Source organism: Crotalus tigris, unplaced genomic scaffold, assembly GCF_016545835.1.
Source record: "Crotalus tigris isolate CLP2741 ecotype Arizona unplaced genomic scaffold, ASM1654583v1 scf7180000019031.1477733, whole genome shotgun sequence".
NCBI lineage: Eukaryota > Metazoa > Chordata > Lepidosauria > Squamata > Viperidae > Crotalus > Crotalus tigris.
In genome coordinates this window covers 1349796-1363245 of record NW_024097335.1, presented here as the reverse complement: position 1 = coordinate 1363245, position 13450 = coordinate 1349796, and the positions used below count along the sequence as shown (strand labels likewise).

At 40.7% G+C, this 13450-nt stretch overlaps 1 protein-coding gene across 2 annotated transcripts in view; it reads right to left on the bottom strand.

The window, feature by feature from the left end:
* The window catches only part of ELF1 (E74 like ETS transcription factor 1), a 103548-nt gene that overhangs the window by 68685 nt on the left and 21413 nt on the right, over window positions 1–13450 (bottom strand). The window contains exon 1 of one of the 2 annotated variants that reach the window (XM_039358570.1): window positions 12755–12891. The exons of the other annotated variant lie outside the window; for it this stretch is intronic. The gene's annotated coding sequence lies outside the window, so the exon portion shown is untranslated. Of the gene's footprint in view, window positions 1–12754; window positions 12892–13450 lie in introns of those variants that run through there. 2 annotated transcript variants of the gene reach the window in all.

Genomic DNA, 13450 nt, shown 5'->3' with positions numbered 1-13450 from the left:
AAGTGATAATAAAGTTATTATTCTATTCTGTTCTGTTCTGTGTTCCATTCCATTCCATATTTTCTATTCTGGGTTCCATTCCATTCATTCTATTATTCTATTCCTTCTATTCTATTCTATTCTATTCCATTCTATTCATACTTTCGATTGTATGTTCCATTTCATTCCATATTTTCTATTCTATATTCTATTCCATTCCTATTCCACTCCATATTTTCTATTCTATATTCTATTCCATTCCTATTCCACTACATATTTTCTATTCTATATTCTATATTCTATTCTATTCCATTCCATATTTTCTATTCTATATTCTATTCCATTCCATTCCATATTTTTTATTCTATATTCTATTCCATTCCTATTCCACTCCATATTTTCTATTCTATATTCTATTCCATTCCTATTCCACTCCATATTTTCTATTCTATATTCTATATTCTATTCTATTCTATTCTCGTGGCTATCCAATATATGGATATTCTATTCTATTCTGTTCTGTTCTATTCTATTCTATGTTGTCTATTCTATTCTATTCTACTCTACTCTATTTTCTGTTCTATTCTATTCTATATTCTATTCTATTCTATATTCTATATTCTATATTCTATATTCTATATTCTATTCTATATTCTATTCTATTCTATATTCTATTCTATTCTCGTGGCTATCCAACATATTCTTTTTTCTTCTTTAGAGCACTGTTATACAGTGGCCAACATGAAAATAATAATAATAAGGGAGCAGAGTATCTTGATTCATCTCTTCTGGTGGTCTAACTGACAGGAAGCAGGCCCCAGCTCTGATGCGTAAGTGACAAGTGTGTTTCCTGCCTTCACCGCGGCTGTGTCTTTCCTTGACAACTGCTTATAAAACCTTCCCTGCTACAAGGCCCAGTCGTGGAGACAAAGCTTTGGGTGCGACACGCTTGGTGTGCGGATGTACCTTCAAGTCAATCTTGGCTCCTACCTAGACAAGACCCTCCAGTTTTCTTGGCGATGTTTTCTGGAAGTGGGTTGCTATGACTTGCTACTCAGGCTGGCTAGCGTTGTTCCTTTGGTGGTTCCTGATCTGGTGCCTCTACAGCTTGCAGCAAGGTCCAGTTTGGTGCAGTGGTTAGAGCAGGGGTCTTCAAACTTGGCCCTTTGATGACTTGTGGACTTCAACCTGGCTGAGGAATTCTGGGAGTTGAAGTCCACAAGTCATCAAAGGGCCAGGTTTGAAGACCCCTGCTCTGACCACTACACCAAATGGGTCCTTGCTGCAAGCTTTAGACAAAAAACAACAACAAAAAAACAAAAACCCACAGTACAAAGGGGCCACAATTCGCTTAACAAATGTCTCGCTTAGCAACAGAAAGTATGGGTCAATTGTGGTCGTAAAGTCGAGGACTGCCTGTGATGTTTAGTTTTAGTTTTAGTTCAGTTTTAGTTTAGTTTCGTTTTAGTTCAGTTTTAGTTTAGTTTAGTTTAGTTCAGTTTTAGTTTAGTTTTAGTTCAGTTTTAGTTTAGTTTAGGTTTAGGTTTGGTTCAGTTTTAGTTCAGTTTTAGTTTAGTTCAGTTTTAGTTCAGTTTTTGTTTAGTTTTAGTTTAGTTTAGGTTTAGGTTTGGTTCAGTTTTAGTTTAGTTCAGTTTTAGTTTAGTTTTACTTCAGTTTTAGTTTAGTTTAGTTCAGTTTTAGTTTAGTTTTAGTTCAGTTTTAGTTTAGTTTAGGTTTAGGTTTGGTTCAGTTTTAGGTCAGTTTTAGTTTAGTTCAGTTTTAGTTCAGTTTTAGTTTAGATTAGTTTAGTTCAGTTTTAGTTTGGTTTTAGTTCAGTTTTAGTTTAGTTTAGGTTTAGGTTTAGGTTTAGTTCAGTTTTAGTTTAGTTTTAGTTCAATTTTAGGTCAGTTTTAGTTTAGTTTAGTTTTAGTTCAGCTTTAGTTCAGTTTTAGTTTAGTTTAGTTTAGTTTATAATCATCATCATGATAGACTTGAAAGGGACCTTGGAGGTCTTCTAGTCCAGCCCCCTACTGAGGCAGGAAACCCTATATCATTTCGGACAAAGGGCTCTCCAGTCTCTTCTTAAAAACTTCCAGTGTTGGAGCACCCACAACTTCTGGAGGCAGGTTGTTCCACTGGTTAATGGTTCTAACTGTCAGGAAATTTAGTTTAGTTTAGTTTATAGTTTAGTTTTGTTCTTAGACCCAAACAACTGAAAAAGGTAACAGTTTTGGTCACCACGATGTAAAAAAGATGTTGAGATTCTAGAAAGAGTACAGAGAAGAGTGACAAAGATGATCAGGGGACTGGAGGCTAAAACATACAAAGAACAATTGCTGGAATTGGGTAGGTCTAGTTTAATGAAGAGAAGGACGAGGTGGGACAGGATAGCAGCCTTCCAATATCTCAGGGGCTGCCCCAAAGAAAAGGGAGTCAAGCTATTTTCCAAAGTGCCCGAAGGCAGGACAAGAAGTAACGGATGGAAACTAATCAAGGAGAGAAGCAACCTAGAACGAAGGAGAAACTTCCTGACAGTCAGAACAATTAACCAGTGGAACTACCTGCCTCCAGAAGTGGCGAATGCTCCAACCCTGGAAGTCTTTAAGAAGAGACTGGACAGCCATTTGTCTGAAATGGTATAGGGTTTCCTGCCTGAGCAGGGGGTTGGACTAGAACACGGATAGGCCACCTTGGCTCTTTTATGACTCGTGGACTTCAACTCCCAGAATTCCTGAGCCAGCCACGCTGAGGGGAAAGGGAGAGGTTTCCAAGCTGAGCCAGGCTGGCTCAGGAATTCTGGGAGTTGAAGTCCACGAGTCATAAAAGAGCCAAGGTTGCCTACCCATGGACTAGATGATCTCCAAGGTCCCTTCCAACTTCATTATTATTATTATTATTATTATTATTATTATTATTACTATTATTCAACAATGGCTGTGTAGAAATACAGTAGAGTTGATAGTAATTTTTCAAACCAGCAGATGCTATACACAGGGTCCCTCTGGGCACAACTGAGCCCAGATTTTACATTGCTAAGCGAGACTTTTGTTAAGTGAGCTTTTGCCCCATTTTACGACCTTTCTCGCCACGGTTGTTAAGAGAATCACCGCAGTTTGTTACATTAGTCACCCGGTCGTTAAGTGAATGCGGCTTTCCCCCCCCCCCAGTTGACTTTGCTTGTCAGAAAATGGCAAAAGGGGAACCACGTGACCCCGGGGGTCAGTGCAACCGTCATAAAAAGGAGTCAGTTGCCAAGTGTCTGAATTTTGATCAAGTGACCATCGAGATGCTACGACGGTCGTGTGAAAAACGGTCGTAAGTCATTTTTTTCAGTGCGGTTCTAACTTCAAGCGGTCACGAAGCGGACCGATGTAAGTTGAGGACTACCTCCACGTACGTTTCAATTAGAACTTGTAAAATCAAGTATTGATCCCATCCTAAACCCTGCCTGTCAGTCAGCAAGTATGCTTTCCTCTTTCATCAAATCCAGGACAGGTGGTCCTCAATTTACAGCCCTTCGTTTAGTGACCACTGAAAAAATGGGACTTAACAATATTTTTTTTTTTTGGACACAGTTTGGTCACGTGATCAAACTTCGGGCAGTTGGCAACTGGCGTGTACTTGCGACGGTTGCAACGTCCCCCCAGGGTCACGTGATCCCCTTTCGCGACATTCTGACGAGCGAAGTCAACGGGGGGGGGGGGAAGCCGGATTTGACTTCACAACCGTATAACTGACTTAAGAACCGCCATGATTCGCTGAACAATTGTGGCAAGGGAGGTCGTAAAGCGAGGAAAAACCCACTTAACGCCTGTCTCGGTTAAGCAAAGGAAATTTGTGGTCATAAGTTGAGAACCACCTGTAGTTTCCAAAATACGTATCTCACATCCAAAGCCAGGTAACCCAGGTTGACGTGTGGGAGAAAGGGAGGCAGACACTTCAAGTTAATAGTGTTTTTTTGTACATTTACAGCCAGCTGAAGAGCTTTAAACATCCAAGAGCTACTTCTGTAAATTTTGATTGGGGGGGAAGAGGGGGGAGAAAGAAAAATAGTTATTAAAGGAAGTGAAACTTTTCAGAAGCTGGCTAGTTTTCCCTTGTAGGACCTAGCTCAAAAAAAAAAAAAAAAAGAACCCAAAAAACCCCCACGTCTTTGTTTAGGCTTCTATCCTGTCCATAAAGAAGGCTTTATTAGTTTTTTGAATAAGAAATTTTGGCTGCCTTTTACAATGATAAATTTCAAAGACTGCCACTCCAAGAAAAAAAAAAAAAGTCAGGCCTTTCGTCATTAATTTTTATACGGTGTCAGATTACTCATTAAAATAGCATTCAGGGGTTTTGGGGTTGTTGTTTTTTTTTGCACAATAAATACTTACAGCTCACCAAAGTTACGGTTGCACTAGAAAATTCAGCGTTCGAATCAGAACTTGGTGAAATTTGTGCCTTCAATTAAACACAAGGAAAAGTTGACTCAAGGGGAGCAAACTAAACCGAATGTGAAAGGACAGGAGGACAAAAAAAAAAACCTGGTGCTGGGGTTTCAGCAATCAGATTAATCTTCCTTATTCAACTCTGGGGTTATTTTGATTCCTGTTTATAGGAATTCCCCTTTTTGTCAAACCAACATTCCCTATATGAACGTTCTGTGTGTTCATCTTTCTGTCTCAATTTTGCAATCCCTCTTTATAAAGAGCAGCTTTTTAAAGCATGGTTAAAGATTGCAGTTAGTTGCTAGTCCAGCATCTTGACAAAAATCTGTTATTTTGCAAAGGCCTGAATTGTACGTTTTCAAAATCTTACTCATTGGTTTTGCCCATTTTTGTCGTTAAACGGGACATTTTGAATGTTGATCACGTGAGGGGGGAATCAAAGGTCCTAAGTGTGAAAAACGGTCGCAAGTGTGAAAAACAGTCACAAGTCACATTTTCAGTGCCATTGTTAACCTTGAACGGTCGCTAACAAACTGTTGTAAGTCAAAGGTTACCCGTATAGAAAAATATAAACATTAAAAAAAAGAGTAAGATTATTTTAGAAATAGAACAGTTCCAAAACTTGGACCACATTGTTTGTTAGTCCTATTTGCCTCTTAATAAAATAAAATAATAAAATAAAATAAATACAATAAAATAGTAATATAAAATAATATAATATAAAATAATATAAAATAAAATAAAATAAAACAGTAATATAAAATTTATTTATGAGACTTATATATCGCTTAGAGAGTGCTTGCACTTAAAGCGGTATATAAGTCTCATAAATAAATAAATAAAAATAATATAAAATAATAAAATAAAATAAAATAAAATAATAAAAATAATATAAAATAAAATAATAATATAAAATAAAATAATATAAAATAAAATAATAATATGAAATAATATAAAATAAAATAATAAAATAATATAATATAAAATAATAATAAAAATATATAAAAAATAATAATAAATAAAATAAAATAATAAAATAATAAAATAAAATAAAATAAAATGGCATTCCCAAATCTGACACCTTCTGGGTTCAAATCTGAACTGCATTTGCATCAACTATGACCAGCCTTGGGGGAAAAAAAGCTCTTTTGGGGCTGTTTTCTATCAATTTGTCTCCATAACACGGAGCCAAGTCACCAAGTTGTTGATCTTGCGAAGGATTGCTCAAAGGACTCTTCCAATCATAGGAAGGAGAAATGAAACTACGGTCTGAAAACAAACTGCCATGTTAGTCAGTTTTATTGCAAAAAAAAAAAAAAAAAAGAGCTGTAGGTTCAACGATAGGAAAAAACTGCTTTAAACGACCATCTTCCACATCAGCAAAGATCGTTTTAAAGACGTTTTGAGATTTCAAACAGGACACTAACGCTACACTTTTTTGCATTTGGAAGCAATCTCATTGTCTTTTTTTTTTTTTTTTTTTGAGAAATTGTTTGCGCCTACCAGACCATCAGCTTTTAATTCTGTTCCTATTCTCCAAGCATGAAAACAACTTCCACTTCCAAAGAACTAAGACTTCCCCTAATATTTACACTGTGCTGTCTCCACAATCTCCAGCACAAAGGTCATTTCAACAAGCAGGCTCAGACAACAGGAATAGCTAGAATGTGTATTGAAGAAAATACTCAGTGGCATTCTTGGAGAAAAAAAAATAATAGAAAATAAGTCCATTTCTGCCCCTTGCGCTGAAAAACCATATCCGTCCAAAAAAAACAAACAAACAAGCTCTTTTAAAATGAGTTTTGAGATGCTGGCCTGGGTGTTAACAACTGCAAATATCAGCTTGTACGCTATAATTCAAATATGTAATAATAACAACATGGGCTCCTAAAGCATAAAAACCCAGATTTTTAGTTTCAGCTCTCTCTGTTTTATTTACAGTGATTCAGTGGGGATTTCAGACAAAAAATGTACTCAAGCCTTCGTGATTCATCAGAAAGACAAATGGAAATATATATTCAGGGAAACCAATTTTGTAGTGTTTGTTATATTTGTTTTTTTTAAGCACATGAAATGTACTGTATGCAAAAAGCAGAGAGCACAGTCTATTAATAATGGGGGGGGACCCTTAAAATTTTAAGGCGGATTATGGTAACAATAAATATTCTATAGCTTTTTCAAATATGATTGTATTTTATTCTTACAATCCTCGCTATAAACCTGTAAGATTGCACATTTGGAGAAATATTGAAAGTGGAGTTAGCAGCGAGAGGACGGCAAATAAATTTAATAAATCAATCAATCTAGATGGATTCTTTGAAACCGTTGCCTGACCTATTTTTCTGTCCCAATACTAATTAAAATTCCAGTCTGTGCCTTAATATCACATGCTTGAAGTCCAACCTCTATGTGTCTGGACTGATATTCAATATAAAAGTAAATTTATGCGGGAAGAGGTTAAAAAAAACTTGTTGATATCTGGCGCAGAATTCGTGACCCCGCTGAAGTCACCAAGGGATTCTCTATTTCAATTTAAAATTGTATTTTCATGTTAGAGGAACAATCAAGGGTGGTGGTGTTTATTTCTTTTCATTGTTATTTTACATTAATATCCTATCCTCCAAGAATTCAGGACAGGGTATGCAGCACTTTCTCCTCCAATTTTGTCCCATAATGGTGTCCCCAAGGATGCTTTTTCACGAGGCAACTGGACTTTCTTTTTCTTTTCTTTGAAGACGTTCTAGAAGCTTCTTGGATGAGAAGCGAAACGTCTTCAAAGAAAAACGACAAAATCTAGTTGCCTCGTGAAAAAGCAACTTTGGGATAACTTTGATCTGGATGATTAAAAATCTCCATAGATAACACCAGGGGTCTTCAAACGTGGCCCTTTTATGACTTGTGGACTTCAACTCCCAGAATTCCTCAGCCAGCCTCCATTTTGTTTGTTAGATTTAAGACAGGGGTCTTCAAACATGGCCCTTTTATGACTTGTGGACTTCAACTCCCAGAATTCCTCAGCCAGCCTCCATTTTGTTGGTTAGATTTAAGACAGGGGTCTTCAAACGTGGCCCTTTTATGACTCGTGGACTTCAACTCCCAGAATTCCTCAACCAGCCTCCATTTTGTCTATTAGATTTAAGACAGGGGTCTTCAAACTTGACTCTTTTATGACTGGTGGACTTCAACTCCTACAATACCTCAGCCAGGCACGCTGGCTGAGGAATTCTGGGAGTTGAAGTCCACCAGTCATAAAAGGGCTAGGTTTGAAGACCCCTGGACAACACTAATGGTGGCTCAAAGTAACTTGTGTAATTGTGAAGGAATCTCAACACTGGCTTCCCTGGTTCTGCATGGACGTATCCATGAAACCGCCAGCGGTCGAGTCAAAGGAGACTTTGCTCCATAAACAAGGCGACGCGCATCTTACACTTGTTTAAATCCATTCCATAATGAACCATTCACGGTCCAGCAAAGCCAACTTTGGTTAGTCTCATTTAGCCCTAATTAATGAGAAAAACGCTAAGAAAATTCAACGGTTTTAAAAATCGTCATACGCATGCTAAGGCTTTCATAGCTACATTGCAAAGACTTGGTTGATAGCTAAGTTGCAATGTTGCCTCACATAAACATACCGTATATGCCGGCATATAAGGCGACTTCCGCAAGCATTAAAATCAGTGCCAAGGACGGGGGGGGGGGTCGTCTTATACGCCGAGTCGTCTTGTACGCCGGCATATATGGTATTAGTAGGTTCATTATACACACTCTACGGGTAATCCTCAATTTGTGACAGGAATTGGGATGTAAATGTCCATGGCTCAGCAATGCAGTCATATAAAGTATGATGTCACAGGACTGCATCACTTAGTGGGGGCAATCCAGAGCAATAGCACTTAGCAATAGCACTTAGACTTATATACCGCTTCACAGTGCTTGACAGCCCTCTCTAAGCGGTTTACAGAGTCAGCTTTTTGCCCCCAACGATCTGGGTCCTCATTTTACCGACCTCAGAAGGATGGAAGGCTGAGTCAACCTTGAGCTGGTCAGGATCGAACTCCTGGCAGCGGGAATGCTTTTTGTAGCAATAGCATTAGCATTTAGACTTATATACCACTTCACGGTGCTTTGCAGCCCTCTCTAAGCGGTTTACAGAGTCCGCCTTTTGTTTCCAACAAACTGGGTTCTCATTTTACCGACCTCGGAAGGACGGAAGGCAGAGTCAACTTTGAGCCGGTCAGGATCAAACTCCTGGCAGTGAGCAGAATCAGCCTGCAATACTGCATTCTAACAGGAAGGAAGGAAGGAAGGAAGGAAGGAAGGAAGGAAGGAAGGAAGGAAGGAAGGAAGGAAGGACATTAAGCACTTAGACTTACATACCGTTTCTCAGTGCTTTACAGCCCTCTCTAAGTGGTTTACAGAGACAGCCTATTGCCCCCCAACGACCTGGGCCCTCATTTTACCGACCTCGGAAGGACGGAAGGCCGAGTCAACCTGGAGCCGGTCAGGATCGAACTGCTGGCAGCCCGGCAGTCAGCAGAATTAGCCTGCAGTACTGCATTTTTAACCCCTGCACCGCCATGGTTCTTGAGCAATCCAATGGCCGTTGTAGAACCCAAGACCAGCGGGTTGTTAACGATCCGAGCCATTCCTGCTTGCTCCATCCCAGCCCAGACTCTCAGCGAGTAAGGGTCTACTTCTTCTGCCTAATGTCCACCTGCCTCTCTGCCCTCCTTTTCCCACCTCACACAGTGGCGTTCCTCGGTGGCGGTGGCAGTCCTGCAACAGCCTTCAACAGTCTCAGCTGGCCGACGCTGCCTCCCGACCTGTATTTTCATCCCAGCTGAGTGCCACCTCAACTCCCAGGCCGTGAGCAGCCATCGCCACACAAAGTCCCAGCCACCTTGCGCTCCACGGACCCTTCGGCGCCCAGCTGGCCTTCGGCGTCCTCCTCCTGCGGTTGGAGAGGTACAGCTGGGCTACCTTATGTGAGGCAGATGCAGGCCACCCCAGGCCGCCTTCTCCAGGCCCACCTGCCGGTTCTCCAAAGGGCCAGGAGACTAATTTGTAGCTGGGGGTTGAAATGAGGGGGTCCTGGGTGCTCTCTGAGCATGGTGGTTTTCTGGCAGAGGTTTCATTACTTAAGCTAACATCCACAGTGCTAGTCAATGCTAGTCACTAGCAGCGATGATGCTCCCTAGTTTGGATAATGAAAGGTTTGCAAGAACACCACCAAGCGCAGAGAGCACCAAGGACCCCCCCCCCAGTCTTCCTCCTCCTCCTCCTCCTCCTCCTCTCTACATACCCCACTCCCTATCACTGATGACATTACCTAGTTGGGTAATGAAACATCTACAAGAAAACCACCAAGCTCAGAGAGCGCTAAGGACCCCACAGTCTTTTTCCTCCTCCTCCTCCTCCTCCTCCTCCTCCTCCTCCTCCTCCTCCTCCTCCTCCTCCTCCTCCTCCCTGCATCCCCCACTCCCTCCTATCACTGATGACATTACCTAGTTGGGTAATGAAACGTCTGCAAGAAAACCACCAAGCGCAGAGAGCACCACGGAGCCTTCTCCAAATTGTACCTGCCTTTCTCCAAATGGCGTGCCCCATTCTCGCGAAGCTTCAGAGGGCCTTCAGAAAGCTTCCAAGGTCTTCTAAAGCATTGTGAGAACCACACAACTGTTGTTCTCCAGGTAGTGCACCCCATTCTCACGATGCCTCAGAAGGTCTCAGAGGCTTTCCAAAAACCATAGTGCTCTTTTTAAATGTTTCGATATCGCATCTCAAAAATTGTTACAGTCCACTAAAACAGTGGTTCTCAACCTTTTTAATGCCGCGACCCCCGACCGGTCGTAAGCCGAGGACTACTCAACCGGTCGTAAGTCGAGGACTACTCATCTGGTGCAGCACCGTTTGCAGAATGGGGCTTTTGGCAGGCTCAGCAGGGCAGAGACAGCCTGGACAATTCCTATTGGCTTTTGAAAGCCAATAGAATTAGACTCTATTCAAGAGAGTCTATTCTGTTGGCTTTCAAAAGCCAATAGAATAAAAGGGAGTAGCACAGCTAAGGAAAAGGGGGGGAAAATGGCGGACTGCGTTGTTTGGCGACCCCCGTGAAATGGTCGTTCGACCCCAAATGGGGTCCCGACCCACCGGTGGAGAACCACTGCACTAAAAGAACCTCTGAAAAGCCTTATCTCAAAAGGCAGAAAGAATCTAGGTTATTTTGTCCCAGGGCCAAAAAAAAACAGGGCAATTTCATTTTCCATTTCTATTACATATTTTCAACAGGTTCAGAAATTAAAGCCTCGTATTGTTAACAATTACGTTGTTAATTATAAAATGACTAATTCACAGCGAAAGAAATGCAGGTGCGCATCACATTATAACTTACTCTAAATAAAAGTCAGTCTGACCGAAGTTGAATAAATCCTGAACTGTCATAGAGGTAATCAGGATGATCGCTGTTAAGTTTTCCACATTCCCTGGTTTTTGAACCAAGTAAAAGGCACAACAGGACAAGAATTAAACATATACGGCATCAGAATCAGATCTGGCTTCCATTTATTTGCTCCAGGAACAGAAGAAAACAATCCCAGGGCTTCTATGGGCCATTGGATTCATCATTAAGCAGCAGGAATGCAAAACAAAATACTTTTGACATGCCCCAATGGCCTTCATCCTCCACCAGACTCAACTAGACACACAATCCTGAATTATGTATAAAATCAAATCACTTTCAGGACAGATTCACCCATAATCATCTGCTGTTAAATAACCAGTTTGTGAAACTAGTTAATAGCAATATATATATTTTCCTGTATGGAGCACAAATGAGGACTGCAGTTCTTAAGTTTTAAAAACTAAAGAGCAAAGTTCCTATTATTCTCCATCCAAACTCCTAAATCTAGGAAACACTGCTGCTTAAAATACTAAAAAAAAAAAGCCGCTGAAAACCTTATTTTTATTTTTAAAAATAAAAATAAGGTTTTCAGCAGCTTTTTTTGTTTTTGTTTTTAGTATTTTAAAACGAAATAAAATGGCCCATCTTTCTTTTCTCGGGCAAATTTTCAGTTCAAGAAACACCAGACGTTGCACCACCAACAAGAGGGAACGCAAGATCTAAAATCCTTTATCGCAATCTTCCTTGATCTAGTGTCCCTTCAAACATAATAGATATATTAAGAGATCCCCATCATCCGCAGGAACGATTACTAGATTAATACCAGGTGAGGCTGCAATCTTTGATCTGGAGGGGATCCAAGCTGATTTAAGGCAATATTTTTGGGGGGGCCAGGCTGAAATCAGGAGACCAACAAGACCTGAACATTTCTTGGCCTTCAGAAGTTGGGGGTGCTTTGTCTTCAGAAGTTGGGGGTGCTTCGTCGCTGGACGCTTTCAAGAACAGACTGGACAGCCACTTGTCAGAAATGGTGTAGTTGAGCAGGGGGTTGGACTAGATGACCTCCAAGGTCCCTTCCAACTCTGTTATTCCGTAAGACATTTCAAGTCTCTTCTCCTCCTCACTCTTTCCCCCCACCAAAAAAAAAAAAAAAACCCAGACTCCTTCACACAGCATTTGACAACTTAGTCACAACCCAAAGCTTTGACAACTATCTCTGCCAAAGCTCTTTCCAAGTCATTAAGCCTAGCAAGATGTCATCGCCGGTATGAAGCAATAACAGCCATACGGAATAAGTCAACCACAATGAACAACATAGAACTACAGAAAACACGCTTCGCAGAAAACACGCACATTCTCGGATAAATAATCCAAATATTTTACTGAGGTGCCAACAGAGGTTTTTTTTTTAACAAACGTGTCCGTTCCACACTTCAAAACTACAACAGGCAAGGAATACGCTTTACGTCCAGTTGAGAAAGGCAGCTGAAATGCCTAAAATGAATTTATTTGTATTCCGTAGGGCTGACTTTAGTCCAATTCTGTGTCCTTCTTCTCATTCAAGAGAGCCTAATACACATTTAGCGGTAAAGTCGTTAGATCGACAAGCTTCCTATAAACCCGGTTTGTTTGTTTTTTTTTTAACCAGAATCAACTGAAAAGCTATTTTTAGTTTTAGTTTTTCCTCTCTTGACTCTCCTAAACAAAATTTTAAAAGAGAAGGCAAAACATTCTCTGTTCCATATTGCTTCTTAAATGCAATTTAAGCCTGGGACCTAGTTTCATTTATTAACCGAGTCAAAATGCACACACCCGGGTTTGCGTGTGTGTGTGTGTGGCTTTTTTTAAAAAAAAATAAAATACACTCGGCGTGTACATAATCCTCCACCGGAAACAATCCACAAAAGTTCTAGAGTTTTCACAAAATTGAGTCAATCGCAATTACCTGGCTCGGCGTGGCTTGTTGCAGGGGTCCCCGAAAGCTAGACAATCCTTAGAAAATTACCAAGCGCTGGTGTGTTTGTATGTGTGTGTGTGCGTGTGTGTGTGTGTGTGTGTTTGCAGTTAAAATGGCTTCTGTAGATTGGGGAAGTGGGTGCCTGTGTGTTACAGCTCGTGAGTCATACGTGAAACTAAGTGTTTCAGCTTAGGCACGCCCAGGTTGCTGTGAGCCCAATTACTCCGCCAGGTCAAACATGCAAATCCTTTGCAGGTAAAGAGGGAAAAAGAGAGGAGCACCTGAAGCAGCCAGCCACACCTTAGCTAGCAAGGAGCAAAGGCCAGAACAATTGCTTAAATAGAGGTGGGACGCACACAGGCCTGCACACATTCAACAAGTGGACCCAAAAAAATAAAAATAAAAAAATAAAAATAAAAGAAGACCAAGAGAACTTTTTTTTTCTCTCTCTCTCTCTCTCTCTTTTCCCAGATCAGGCTCCCTTGCACACTCTCCCAGCTGAATCCATGAAGCAATCCGATGTTTAGCAAAGTTAATGATCAATCTTAGGATCCAAAGCCGTTTGGCTCTCTTTTATTTTCAAGTGGAGGGGTTGAGGATGAATCGGAATAGGATTCGGTGGGCTGCGGGCCAGACTTTGCTAAAGGAGCAGGAAAGGATGGGGCAGGGGGGGGGAACTTTTTT